The following is a 13,167-nucleotide window of genomic DNA, read 5'->3' as shown; positions in this document are numbered from 1 at the left end:
GTGTAGGCACAGAGGTGTGGGCAGCACAGTTCTTCAGGGTCTCAGAACCCAGTCCATGTTGCTGTACAGTGTCTGGATCTGTTATTTTAATGGCGTATAATATTCAACTGAATGGATGGTCGACAATTGATATTACCATTTTCCTACCTTTGGCTGATTGTTGGTCATTTTTTTCTCTTTTGTTAAAAATGTAGTTGTTTCATCTTTATTTTATAGGCAAACAGCTGCTGCAGTAGGGTATGTGGGAGGTGGAGGGCGAGACTATCTATGCTGTCCTGTCCACGTGCAAGCTCCCTGTATAAGGGGCCTCCAAGCAAGAGGCACCATTAAATTAATGGTGCCAGATGGTTGCAGCCAACTCTTCTGAGAAGGCCCAGAGCAGCTGAGGCTGGTGAGGGCTGGGATCACAGTAATCCCTGTGATTACTGACTTAATATGTTACAACATGCTCTGGTGAAGTATCCGAAATGGGCAGCAAAATGCACGGGTTGGAGTTCAGGTGGTGGGGAGGGGCCTCCCAGTGAATGAACTAGCTACTTTGGGCTTCCAGGATTCTTGTCCTGCTGTATATTCAGTCCAACCCAGGAGGAAGAAGAACTTCCCACACCTAAGCCTCCACTCTATTAGCACCATTGTAGCTGCTCAGCAAATGAATGAATGAGCGGATGAGTGAATGAACAGACCAGATGGGAGCTGCTTATGTACTGCATGCACTCTAACCACCCCCTACTCCCACCACACACAAGAAAGTTGAAATATTCCCTCTTGGACCCTGACTCCTTGCAGGAGGGGATGTGGATCTATGGGGTGGTCGAACCTGTCCTTGGGGCTCTGTCCAGAGGGGGCTGACACCCTGGGCTGTAGCATCTCTCTCCTGGCAGCTGTGGGCACCTGGGTGAGCTGCCCCCAGACACAGAGAGGAAGCAAGCCTGATGCCTATAGCTATACCTCCATGTGGATCACTGATTGCTTTGTGATCACCCATCAAATGCTCAGCTCCATGCTAAGGGTTGAAAGGGGGACAGAGAAAACAATATAGGATATACTTCCTCCCTCTAGGAAGTTTACAAATGAATGAGAAAAATGAGCCACATCCAGGCTGCAGAGGGCACAGAGATGAGCCACCCAGATGGGGACCCCAGCTGCTGGGAGCAAGGTCAGCATTCAGCCCTCAGCTCAGAACAGCCCCATCAGGGTTGCAGAGAGCCACCTGGCCCAAAGTCACGCCTTCCAAGAACCACACATTCAGCGACTACACAGGGCATCAGAGGCCTGGGCGTTTTGGCCCAAGCTGGGACAAAATTGAAGAGGCCCTTTCAGCCCCAGAGGTCCCTGTGGGGTTGGCATAAGTGGTAGGGCTGGCATTGCTGCAGCGTCTCCCTCCCTCCCCCTGCCTCTTGCAGGAGTTGATCCCCTGAACACTCCTAACAAACATCCTGCATGTTAAACTGCTTCCTGGTTGGCTGCCCAGAGAACCCAGCCTTTCAAACAGGGAAGACAATACTGAAGAGTTAGTCTTATGGTAACATTTATGGTTAATTTTGTAGTTCAGGCTCTGAGCAGTATAAGAATGGTGAATATAGAAGTAAGTGCTGCAGGATGCATCATTATAAAAGAGCTCTCCTTAGAAATGATCATGTATGTTTTTATTAATGAGATTGTAAACACAAACATGCATATTACAATTTTTTTTTTATTAATGTGAAGGGTTGTTTCTCTCATATTTTATGTTTGATGCTCAGCTCTGGGGTCCCTGATGGACAGGAGGTGATGAGCCTAGGGACAGTGAGATGGTTTCTTTCCTGCAGGGCTCAGCCAGCCAGGAAATATGCCAATTAAGGCAAAGCTCTCTGTGAGGAATCATTTCAGTTGTCACGTTAACCCCATGACCTGGGGATCACAGGCTGGGTAATATCTCCCCAACTCTCCAGGCAGGCTGGGCCCCTTTAATTGGCATCAGTTACTTTGGGGCATGGCGACCTCTACCTAGAAATGTCGGATTCTCTGGAGGTGAGGAAAAAGCCGAACAAAGCCTGCAGTCTGTCTGCCTGACTGCAACCCTCGGGCAAGACTGGGATGGGAGGCAGTGGGAATGGGTCCCTCATGTGAACGTATTAGGAGACACTGAGTAGCAGGTACCTTTCCCGGAAGTCAACAGCACATGCTGGAATAGAATCTGCACCACAGTCCTTAGAGCCAAGCAAAATGCAACCAACCACCTTTGAGAACCATGGTGTTTTGTTACTAATTACCTTTTGCACATGTTTTTACTACTCAGTTATTGTTTATCGTATATTAAGTTCATTATCACTACAGAGGAGCCAGCTGGAAGGGGGTGGGGTGAATCTGCATTGCCCCCTGCTGTTCTGGCCTGTGTGAGGATTACCAGGGTCTCTGGGCACCCGCAGGGGTTTGGAGATGGTGGGCTGAATGGTTCCAGCACCATGGGATTAAGGCTGAGCACTCACCCTCAGGTAGCTGAGACCCAGGAATCCTGATAGGATGCTGGCTGGCATTTTTGGTTTGGTGTCTGTGAAGTGCTATCTGAGCCAGCCCAGGGGGCTCCAGTTCCTCAAGGAGCAGGGGTGGGTGAGAAAGCAGGAAAGCAAGGACAGCTTTTGGGAATGGACAGGCAGAATTTTAACACTGGTTGGGAGAAAGCCCCTTGCAGTTTTCCCCTCTCTCCACCTCTCTGCTCTGAGGACAGCAGCAGTGGCCAGTTGGGACAACCAGGATGGAGTCTAGGGCCAGTTCAAGGCAGGAGCAGCAACTGCTGAGCCACACCCTCAGCTTTCATCAGCCGTGGCAGGAGAAATGCCGCGGTCACAGGCAAAATGCAGGGGCCACTGGGAAACAGGGGGAGGGGCAGAGGTTTGCTGCATGGGAGCTCTGAGTCAAAAACTACTTTCAAAATTATAGCTACTGTGTGCTAGATATATCGCATAATTTATCTTTTTGATTTTCTCATCAGCTCAGAGGACAGCTATGATTATCCCACTGAACAGATAAACAACCTGAGACTCAGAAGTTCCAAGTAGTCCACAGTGACTCAGTTAGAAAGTGGGTGAACTGAGGCTGGAACCCAGATCTAACTGGATTCTTATCCAGTAAGGGCTTCCTGCTGTGGAAGCCACGGAAGGGATCTCACTCCTGAATGGAATTCTGGACAAGATAGTGTCCCTAGGAAGAAGGTGGCCCCAGCCCTGAAAGGTGCGTCTCCCTCTGGCTGCCTTACAGACATCTGTTTTTGCACGCTTGTGCCACTGGTGGCTGGCTGCCTTGCTAGGGAACCCCCTTCATGGGGTGCAGGGACAGCCCTCTGTGCCATGGTGTAAATGGCAACTTGTTTCAGGATTCGGCTAACCCTGTTCCCCAGATCACAGCAGACAGGGGAAGGATAACAGAGGTGCTGGCCATAACAATATGATGGCTGGAGAGGCAGTGAAGCACTGTGGAGTTGGTCTTGGGGGTCAGACAGATCCTTATTCTGGGTCCACCATCCACCAGGGAAGAACTTTTAAACCAGGAGGGCTTCTGATATCCTAACATTGTCTGCCTTGCCCCTCATTAGGTGGCCCCAGTAGACAAGGTGATCCAGGGCAAGAACCCTGCCTGGGCAGCACCAGGAGACACTGTACAGCAGATACACTCTGGTGTGGTGTGGCTGCACTGAGGTGGCTAGCCATGCATTCTAAGAATGCAAGGTATCATCGTGCAACTCTCTTTACCTAGTGTGCTTTGGGCAAGTGATCCTGGAAGGGCCCTGCCAAGAGGAGGGGAGCTGGCATGCTGGCGGCAGGGTCAGTAGAGAAGCACGGCGCACCGTGCAGTCAGGCTCCCAGGGAGTACTGCACATTGGGCCAGGACTATGCTTCAGGGATACATCATTTTTTATATCATTTGATTTCTTCAAAGGATATCATTTCAAAAATTTACATACAGGTATTTTCTATTTTCCTTTATTACCTCTCATGCTGACTTTCCCCGTTATTATTACCTGTTCTCAGTCTCTGGTAATAATTACTTTAAAAAATCCATTATGAGATAATTCTTGACTATCATTGGTAAATGATTTAGTCTAAGAGCAGACCAGGATTTTGTCATAGACAGGTCTAAGGAGGGTCTTATTAATCACATCAGAACACCCGTGTCTTTAATATACCCTCTGATAGCCTGGGGCTTAAAGACAGCCCTGGGCATCACTCTCCTTTGTCCTTATGAGAGTGGGGCTCTGAGGACAGCCCTAGACAGTGTGACCCTCAGCGGCTCTTGAATCCAATCACCTGGAACTGATAGTGGACTCCAGCCTGTCCTGACTTCCACAGTGTGTTGCTTAGCTGGTCTCAAAAATTTCAGCCCATTCTAGCTCCCTAGGGGAGATGCCCTCATCGGCTTCTCGTTACATGGGGACACCTGCTTGCAGTGGGACATTGTGATGAACCAGGCTTGTTATTTGAGTGGCATGTGACATTTCCATTGCTTTGGGTTTCATCAGTCCCTCTGAGGAGAGGTGTGTGCTGGGAGAAAGGGGGGAAGACCAGAGCTCTATGCTGAGTTTGTGGAGTTCTTCAACCTGGTAAGGGCATTCCTCTTGGAGTCCCTTGTAAGGCCGAGCATTTGTGTGGAGGCTCTAAAGTCTTGCTGGCCTCAGGAAACAGAGAAAATGACTTCTACCTTTCTGCCTGGGCCCAGGTCAGAGTGACCATCTGCAGCCTTAGGGCAGGGAAGAAGGGGGAGCAAAAGAAATAGAGATGGGAGAGGGAGGAGGAAAGGGGGAGGGAACAGAGAACCTTCAAGGTTCAAGGGCAAGAGCAATGAAGGAAGATGTGTGTGGCTCAGTGAAGGTTCTGTGCAAATGTTGAAGGCCACCACTTATGGAGTGTGCACAACAGGCCAGGCACTGATGGCTTTCCTCATTCAGTCTTCACATCAACCCTAGGAGGCTCCATCCCCATTTTGCAAATGGGGAAACTATAGCACAGAGAGGTTAAGTAACTAGTCCAAGGCCGCGGAGCCTGCAGATGACAGAGGTGGGACTTGAACCAGGCCCTGATTCCAGAGCCTATGTGCTAAGAGGCTGTGCCACACTGCTTCATCATCAGTCCCAGCTCAGAGCACCTCCCTGAAGGCTCCCCTGAGCCCTTGGTCGAGACCTCCTCCCCCTGCTCTGACACTGAACAGCACCGTCTCTCTTGTACCACTCAGCTGAATGTCATGCCTGATTCTATAGAATCTTGCTTCATTTTTAGTTCTGGTCTTACCTGGCTAAATGGATGACAACCCTTTAGAAGGAAGGGGCCAAAGATCTGCATGGGTGTCCTACAGGGGTCAGCATGGGGTCCGCACACAGTAGGTGCTACTTTGTCTTTGCTCATGAGGCATCACCTTTGATGGCCCCCACTGGTTGTGAGGAAGGCCTTGTGGGCCAGCATTTCTCCTCCCAGGGCCCCACTGTTCTCCCCTCGGTTCCCCCTACGTGAGGCTCACTCGGCCTTTCATCTCAGCATGGGCTTTAGGGTTGGCCGACGCTCAGCTCCTCTCCTCTGCCTGGGGCTGCAGAGAGTTCACCACTGTGTTATTGGAAAAGCTTCCAAGAGTTGGAGCCAGGTTCACTCAGAGGGTGCGCCACAGGAGTGGGAGAGGAGGGATGAGAGGGAACAAGGAGAGAAGCTGTCCCCTCGGCAGGGAGCAGTGGCGGGAGAAGGGAGGGAGAAAGAGGCAGCGGATTTGAGAACCCCACAGCTGTGTGTCCACAAGGTCCGGCCACAGGCCACCCAGCCCAGCCAAGGGGCCTCCTCCCCAAGGCCTGAGTCATCTGGAGGACCCCGTAAGCTCCACCTTTATGTTCGCTCCATTTGTTCTCCAACCTTCCCTGGGTCGTATCTACTGTTACCATGAAGAGCTCCACAGGCCTACAGGAAATCACTCCTGCCTGCCTGAACATCAGCCTCTGGCCTGTCCAGTTCAGCTTGACCTTTGGGAAGCTCCTGGTTTTCCCTGCAATTCCCCGAACCGACTGTTCCCCGCAAGGTGCCCTCACTCTGGCCCTTCATCCTCCTCTCCATTTAGCCACCTGCCAGGCTGTTCCCATGCACCGGCTTCACAAGTGGCTAGAAATGTGGCATGATTAAAGTGGTCTAGGAAGTCCCCTTCCCTGAATAAACAACTGACCCCATGCACTGCCCAGAGTGCCTGACTTTGCTTTTTCCTCGTGCCTGAGTCCCACCATTAGAAATGTCTGCTGGCCAGTTCACAGTTGTAAAGATATGGAACCAACCTAAGTGCCCATAGACCAATGAGTGGATAAAGAAAATGTGGCATACATACACCAGGGAGTACTACTCAGCCATAAAAAGGAACAAAATAATGTCTTTTGTAGCAACTTGGATGGGGCTGGAGGCCATTATTCTAAGTGAAGTAACTCAGGAATGGAAAACCAAATTCTGTATGTTCTCACTTATAAGTGGGAGCTAAGTGATGGGTACGCAAAGGCATACAGAGTGGTATAATGGACACTGGAGACTCAGAAGTGGGAGAGTAGGAAGGGGGTGAGGGATAAAAAAACTACATATTGTGTACGATGTATACTACTTGGGTGAGGAGTGCACTAAAATCTCAGAATTCACCACTATATAGTTCAGCCATGTAACCAAAAACCACTTGTACCCTAAAAGCTATTGAAATAATTTTTTTTTAAAAGAAGTGTGCGCAGGTAAGCCTTCTCTTTCGAATACAGACACCCTGAGAAGGGGACCATGTGGTAGTGAGTGTCTCTTCCACACCTTAATGTGAATTCGTGCAAAGAACTGGCTTTTCCTAACAACTAGGTTTGATCATCAGAACGAGGGGATGAGGTGAGGGCTTTGAAAGGGTGCTGAGAGCTTAGATGGGGTGATTTCAGAACACAGATTCCTGGATGGGTGGGTCTCAGCGGGTGGGTAGAGGAATTTGAGCAGTGTAGGAAAAGCATGAAGATACCAGGGGGAAGAAAAGGTGTGCTGCAAATGCCCATTTCACTGCCCTCCAAAAAAACTGCCAAAGGAGAGTGGTGAAAAACCAAAGGTCAAAGACACACTCATGTGGCTTCGTAACTTCCCAATGTCCCCATCTCCTGGTTAGAACCAACGTTTAGGTATTAACTGAGGACACACACACACACACCCAGAGAAAGTCCAAAAAAAAAAAAAAAAAAAAAACCAGCAATGCCCAGAAAACTACCCCAAACATGTTCCTTTCAAAGCTGCCAATTGAGGAGCCCTGCCTGATCAGTCGGAGGCAGATCAGACCCGTTTCCTTTAATTGCAACTTCCACCCTTCTAGAATTTCTCCTCCTCTGCAGGTCCAGGCCACAGAGACATTAATCCCTATTCAAGTGAAACTTCAAGGTTTTTCCTTCTATTAAAAAAACAAAAAACAAACAAACAAAAACTCTCAAAACACCCCAAAGCAGTGTCTCTAACGTCACTGGTGTGTGCATTTGCCCGGAAGGGAGGGAGAGGCGCCAGGCACGGCACTGCATGGAGGCCTGGCCTCAAGTTTCCTCACCTGGCCTCTCTCTTGTTGAAAGGCAGAAATGCAACCCTTGATCCCTCCTCCACCCCACTTCCCCGCCCCCTGACAGCTTTAATAAACTGTGATTATTTCAGTCCCTACAGCACAGCTGTCCTGTGAATTGTCCAGTCAGGGTTATGGGGTGTAAGCCAAGGGCTGGAGTGTGGAGCTCAGATCTCCGGATAAACCGGCCCTCCCTTTCCCTCCTCTGCCTGCCTGCTCCCTAGCAGGTGGGAGTCGAGGAGGAGGGCGGTCTCTGGCTGAGACCAGGGATGACAGAAGCATTTTCTGAGCAGCCTGCTGATGGCAGAGCCCCAGCAGGGGAGGGTAAGGGAGCAGAGCTTGCAGACAGGGTTAGAGGTGGAGTCGCTTTACCTACGTGCTGTGAATGCAGGCCTCTCCAAAATCCTCCTTCATCCCAATCAAGGAGCCCTGAAATTGCACCTCTAGAGATTAACCTCAGGCTGCTTCTCTGCTTAAAATGTGCTGGTGCATTATTTGAGGACAGAAATGGAGCTTTAGTCACTTTGTCATTTACAGGAGGTGTTTGAGAAATGTTGGTTGAATGAGTGACATTCTGGGCCGCTATTAGAAATAATAATAGAAGAAGAGGAGCAAAGCTCTGGGGGCTTTAAGGGAAGTGGGCAGGGATGACCCTGAGTGGGGAGGGAGAAGAAAGTGATGCTAGGTCAATCCTACCATATCACAGTTGTGCACACGTGACTGGGGACAACAACAGGGCAACAACACGGGTGATCTGGTCCTTGCCCTTGAAGAGTGTGACTGTCTTACCAAGTAACGGCCATTTGGATGACTCTGCTAATCCTCCTCCGAGAAGTTGGGAAAATTGTCCTCAACACTCAGAATGGTCAAAGCTGAACTTCAGAAACCATCTACTTAAGGGCTCTCTGAATCATTTTCAGCAGCAGAAGCCCCTTTTACAAATAAAATTTTGTGCAGAACCAGACCCACACAGATCTGTTGTGCTTGAGCCAGCTGTATGAATCTCTGTGGAGAACACCAGCGTAATCCATCCAACTCCCCATTTCAAGTCAGGAAATTGAGGCAAAGAGAGGTTAAAAAGTGTTCTCAGACTTCACCACAATCACCTCCAGGCACCCGGTGGCCTCCCTTGAGATTCAACTTCAGTACTTCTTGGGTAGGCATGGGCATCTATAATCTTTTATTATTTTTTATTTTTTTGAGATGGAGTCTTGCTCTGTCACCTAGGCTGGAGTGCAGTGGTCCCATCTCAGCTCACTGCAACCCCCACCTCCTGGGTTCAAGCGATTCTCCTGCCTCCGCCTCCCTAGTAGCTAGGATTACAGGTGCGCGCCACCACGCCTAGCTAATTTTTGTATGTTTAGTAGAGATGGGGTTTCACCATATTGGTCAGGCAGGTCTCGAACTCCTGACCTCAAGTGATCCGCCCGCCTCCACATCCCAAAGTGCTGGGATTACAGGCGTGAGCCACAGCACCCGGCCTGTAATCTTTTTTTTTTTTTTTTTGAGACAGAGTCTCGCTCTGTCGCCCAGGCTGGAGTGCAGTGGTGCAATCTCGGCTCACTGCAAGCTCCGCCTCCCGGTTCATGCCATTCTCCTGCCTCAGCCTCTCCGAGTAGCTGGGACTACAGGTGCCTGCCACCACGCCTGGCTAATTTTTTTTTTTTTTTTATTTTTAGTAGAGACGGGGTTTCATCGTAGTCTCGATCTCCTGACCTCATGATCTGCCCACCTCGGCCTCCCAAAGTGCTGGGATTACAAGCGTGAGCCACCGTGCCCGGCCGCCTGTAATCTTTTAAAAGACTTTATAGGTGATTGCAACATGTAATCAGGTTTAGGAACTGCTAGACTAAGCACTATTTGATAGTGAAGAGTCCATTCATAGCAGAGCATAGTCCAGGCTGCTCTTAGGTCATACAAGCCAAATTCCATTATGATAACTTCCAAGAAGCACTGGAATTCATTTCTGGTCCTCAGGTTTGGCTACACTGAACATGATGCCACAGAATGGCTAATGACCAGGACTTAGGATGTTCTAATGAAAGGATAGTTGTTTTTTTTTTTTTTTGGTAATATTTGGTAGTCTTCAAACTAGGTGAGTTCCCCCATGCCAGCTGGCTCAAATTTGTCTTTGTTAAGAGCGTTAGTTATCCTATTTAGTCCCATAGGCATAAAACTGGGACAAAATGATTTCATTGTGGAGCTGAAATATCAGCATGAAATACAGTACCCAGCCATACAAAGCGACTGTCTTATAGGAACATAGAGGGAAAGCTCAGTATAGAGCTCTGGTACATGCAAAGGAAACACCAGGGTGTGCAGGATGCTCAAGAAGTCTGAATGACTCTCACTATACCTATAGAAAGCAAGCATGACTGAGCTGATCTGAGAATATTTCCTGGCTACTGCTCCCTTGAGCATATAAACCCTTAAAAATAAGACGGCTACAATAAAAAGGTCATTTTATCAACAAGTGTTGGTGAGGATATGGAGAAACTGGAACCATCACATACCTGCTGGTGGGAATGTCTAATGGTACAGCCACTGTAAAAAAACATTCTGGTAGTTTCCCAAAGGGTAACTATCAAGTTACCATATGATCCAGCAATTCCACTCCTAGGTATATATCCCAAAGAAATGAAAACCTAGGTCCACACAAAAACTTGCAAATGATTGTTCAAAACAGCATTATTTACAGAAGCCAAATATGGAAACAACCTAAATATCCATCACGGGTAAATAGATTTATCCATTATGGGTAAATTTCATTATGAATGGGTAAATAAAATATGGTATATCCATACAAGGAATATTATTCAGCAATAAAGAGAAATGAAGTACTGATGCATGCTACAAAGCTAATGACTCAAAAGTGTTAGGTTAGTTGAAAGACACTAGTCACAAAAGACCACATATTATCTGATTCTATTTATACAAAAGGTCCAGAATAGGCAGATCTATAGAGACAAAAGGGAGATTATTGGTAACCTAGGATGGGCTTGGGGTGAAATGGGCAGTGACTGCTAATGGGTAGAGTATTTCCTTTGGAGTAATCAAAATACTATAAAACTGATTATGGTAATGGTTACACATCCCTGCAAATATGCTAAAAACCATTGAATTTACACTTTAAATGGGTGGATTATATGCTACGTGAATTATATCTCAATAGATTTTATTTACTGTTTTATTAAGAAAAACAAACAAAACAAACATTAGAAAAGTTTCTATTGTTTAGGTTCTGTTTAATAGAGGCGGCCTCTGCTAGATTTCCCTAGGGCTTATGGATGGCAAGTGTCAACAGGAGCTGAGACCACTGTCATCTCTCCAGTGACTTCTTCCAGTGGCTCCAGAAAGACCAATGGACCAACCTGTCGTCTCCAGAAACAATTTAACAGAATTGTCAGCCAGAATCCACAGCCAAGAAAGCAATAGCCCTGCATGTACGTGTACAATGCATATTTGTAGGCAGCACAGATATTCCTAAGGCCAAGTCCAGTTATATGATATCATTTGGGAGGGCCACATGTACATTTGCATCTGGTTTGCATCTAATTTGGAAAAGCCGACATAGATCGTGTACCGTATTATTAGGTAATTTTTCAAGTTTGGAGTCTCGGAGTTGCTCCACTCAAATGGACTCAGTTATTGACTGATGAATTACAGCTTGCTCCAGGGTTCCTGGCCTAGGAGGGGCAGCCTGTGGTCATGCAAGCTTTCCTGTTCTGTGTTCCATGCACACACAAGCCAAGCCACCATTGGGGGGCAGCTCTTATCCCACGGGGGGAACCTCCTTCTCACTAGCTGGCCTCCGGCATGGAGGAGGGAGGTGCAGGGGTGCGGATGAGGTGGAAGGAGGCCCACTCTAGCTGATCCCCTTCCAAGCAGGGCCTAGATGGAGGGGGCCTTCCAAATGGAACAAAAGGGAAAATGACAGAAGAGAGCAAGCATTCCTATTTATCTAAACACAAGATCAAGATGTACAGCGGGAAAGTGAAATTATGCTGCAATTTTGAAAGTCATCCACTGAAGATAAACTCTCCCTTCAAAGGAATTACTCATTTCACTCCATCATGATACCTCAGGGTCTATCAGTATTCAAATTTATTAAGCAATAACATGCAGAATGTATGATATAAAGGGCCTGTTTCATCACACATTCCCCATGCTATTTTTTTTTTTTTTTGCTAAGTCATGAGAAGTGCAGCAAGTTAAAAATCAAACAAAAATTAACAAGCACACACACACACACACACGATGGAAAAGAAATCCCCCATGGAAGTTACTATGAAGCAGGCGGCTTTAGAAAGGAAAAACACAATCTCTGACTAATACGAAGGAGACTCCAAATTGCTCTTGGCAACAATCTCTCAACCCGATTCCCCTCCCTCTATTCATCTCCACAGTTCCCAGCCAAAGGAAAATAAACTGAACAGCTCTCTCCCTGGCCCAACCTGTAGGGCTGCCTGGCTGAGCAAGGGCTGAGCAAACAAACATCCCCATGCAATTATACACCTGTGTAATTGCTGTAAACACTGGGACAGCCAGCCGGGTGCTCACGGCCCTTATCAAGCTGATAATCTCAATATTGGGGGAAAATGCCTTTATTCTGGCAGCATGACATCAAGGTAGTATGCAATATGATCTTGTGACCTCAAACCCAGGATTTTTTTTTTTTTTTTTTTTTTAAAAGGAAGTAGAAAAAAACTATTCTTCTAGCAAGAGTCGGTAACAATTCTGGGGAAGGAAGTCCCAGAGCATCACTCAGATGGGTAATAGCTTCAAGGCAAGATTTATCAGTTCACCTTCCTCACAAAAGTGATAGTTAATTTTAGAGGTAGTTATCTTACACCTATTACACCATTCAGGATGGAAGGAGAGTTAACAGGCCAAACGCCCCAGATTATTTATGGCTGCTCTGTCTCAAACATCCATCCAACACCATTCTATTAGGCCAGATATGTCTGGTCAGCTAAAACGAAGGAGGACAGGATTCTCAGGAAATGGCATTGTAAGTGGAGATGTAAGTGGATGAAGGGTCTTTCAGTTGAGTCCTAAAACCGCCCCGGAAGGCCAAAGTGAGCTGCTCTGTGAACCATGTACAGTCTAGAGACTTGGGTTCTAGTCTTGGCTTTGCTACCAACAAGTCCTGTGAGTGTATACAAGCTTCCCTCCCCAAAGGTAAGGGCAGGCGCTTGAAGCTAAACTCGAGTCCTATGAAAATGCCATCCTGGCCACCGAGGAAGTGGGCAGATGCATCAGGAGGGTGACACCCTGGGACAGTTCTCAGCCCCGCCAGCACTGATCCAGAGAGATGCCAGTACTCTCAGAGACTGTTTGGGCCTCTTCTTGTCATCTCCAGCTGGCATGTGCCAAAAGTGCAGACTCTTCGAAACCCACAACTGTAAACCCTAAATGAATAATCTGAACAGCAGGGGCTCAAACAGCTTCCTGGGCACTTGGGGCAGAGGCTGACTGTGCTGTGTGCACTCCACTGCATCCCCTTGAACCAGGGACAAGTCCTGGTGACTGCAGCATGGAGACTCCAGTCATTCTAACTTCCCCGCTCCTTCCTCTCCTTCCTTCTCCCTCTCCTCCTCTTCATCCAGGCCT

At 47.8% G+C, this 13,167-nt stretch overlaps 1 protein-coding gene across 2 annotated transcripts in view; it reads right to left on the bottom strand.

The window, feature by feature from the left end:
- Positions 1–13,167, bottom strand: part of ZBTB7C (zinc finger and BTB domain containing 7C) — a 387,518-nt gene that overhangs the window by 97,013 nt on the left and 277,338 nt on the right. The gene's annotated exons all lie outside the window — the stretch shown is intronic.

The sequence above is a fragment of the Hylobates moloch genome, unplaced genomic scaffold (assembly GCF_009828535.3).
Source record: "Hylobates moloch isolate HMO894 unplaced genomic scaffold, HMol_V3 SCAFFOLD_5, whole genome shotgun sequence".
NCBI lineage: Eukaryota > Metazoa > Chordata > Mammalia > Primates > Hylobatidae > Hylobates > Hylobates moloch.
The sequence above is the reverse complement of the archived record's forward strand: the minus strand, read 5'-3'. Positions and strand labels throughout refer to the sequence as shown.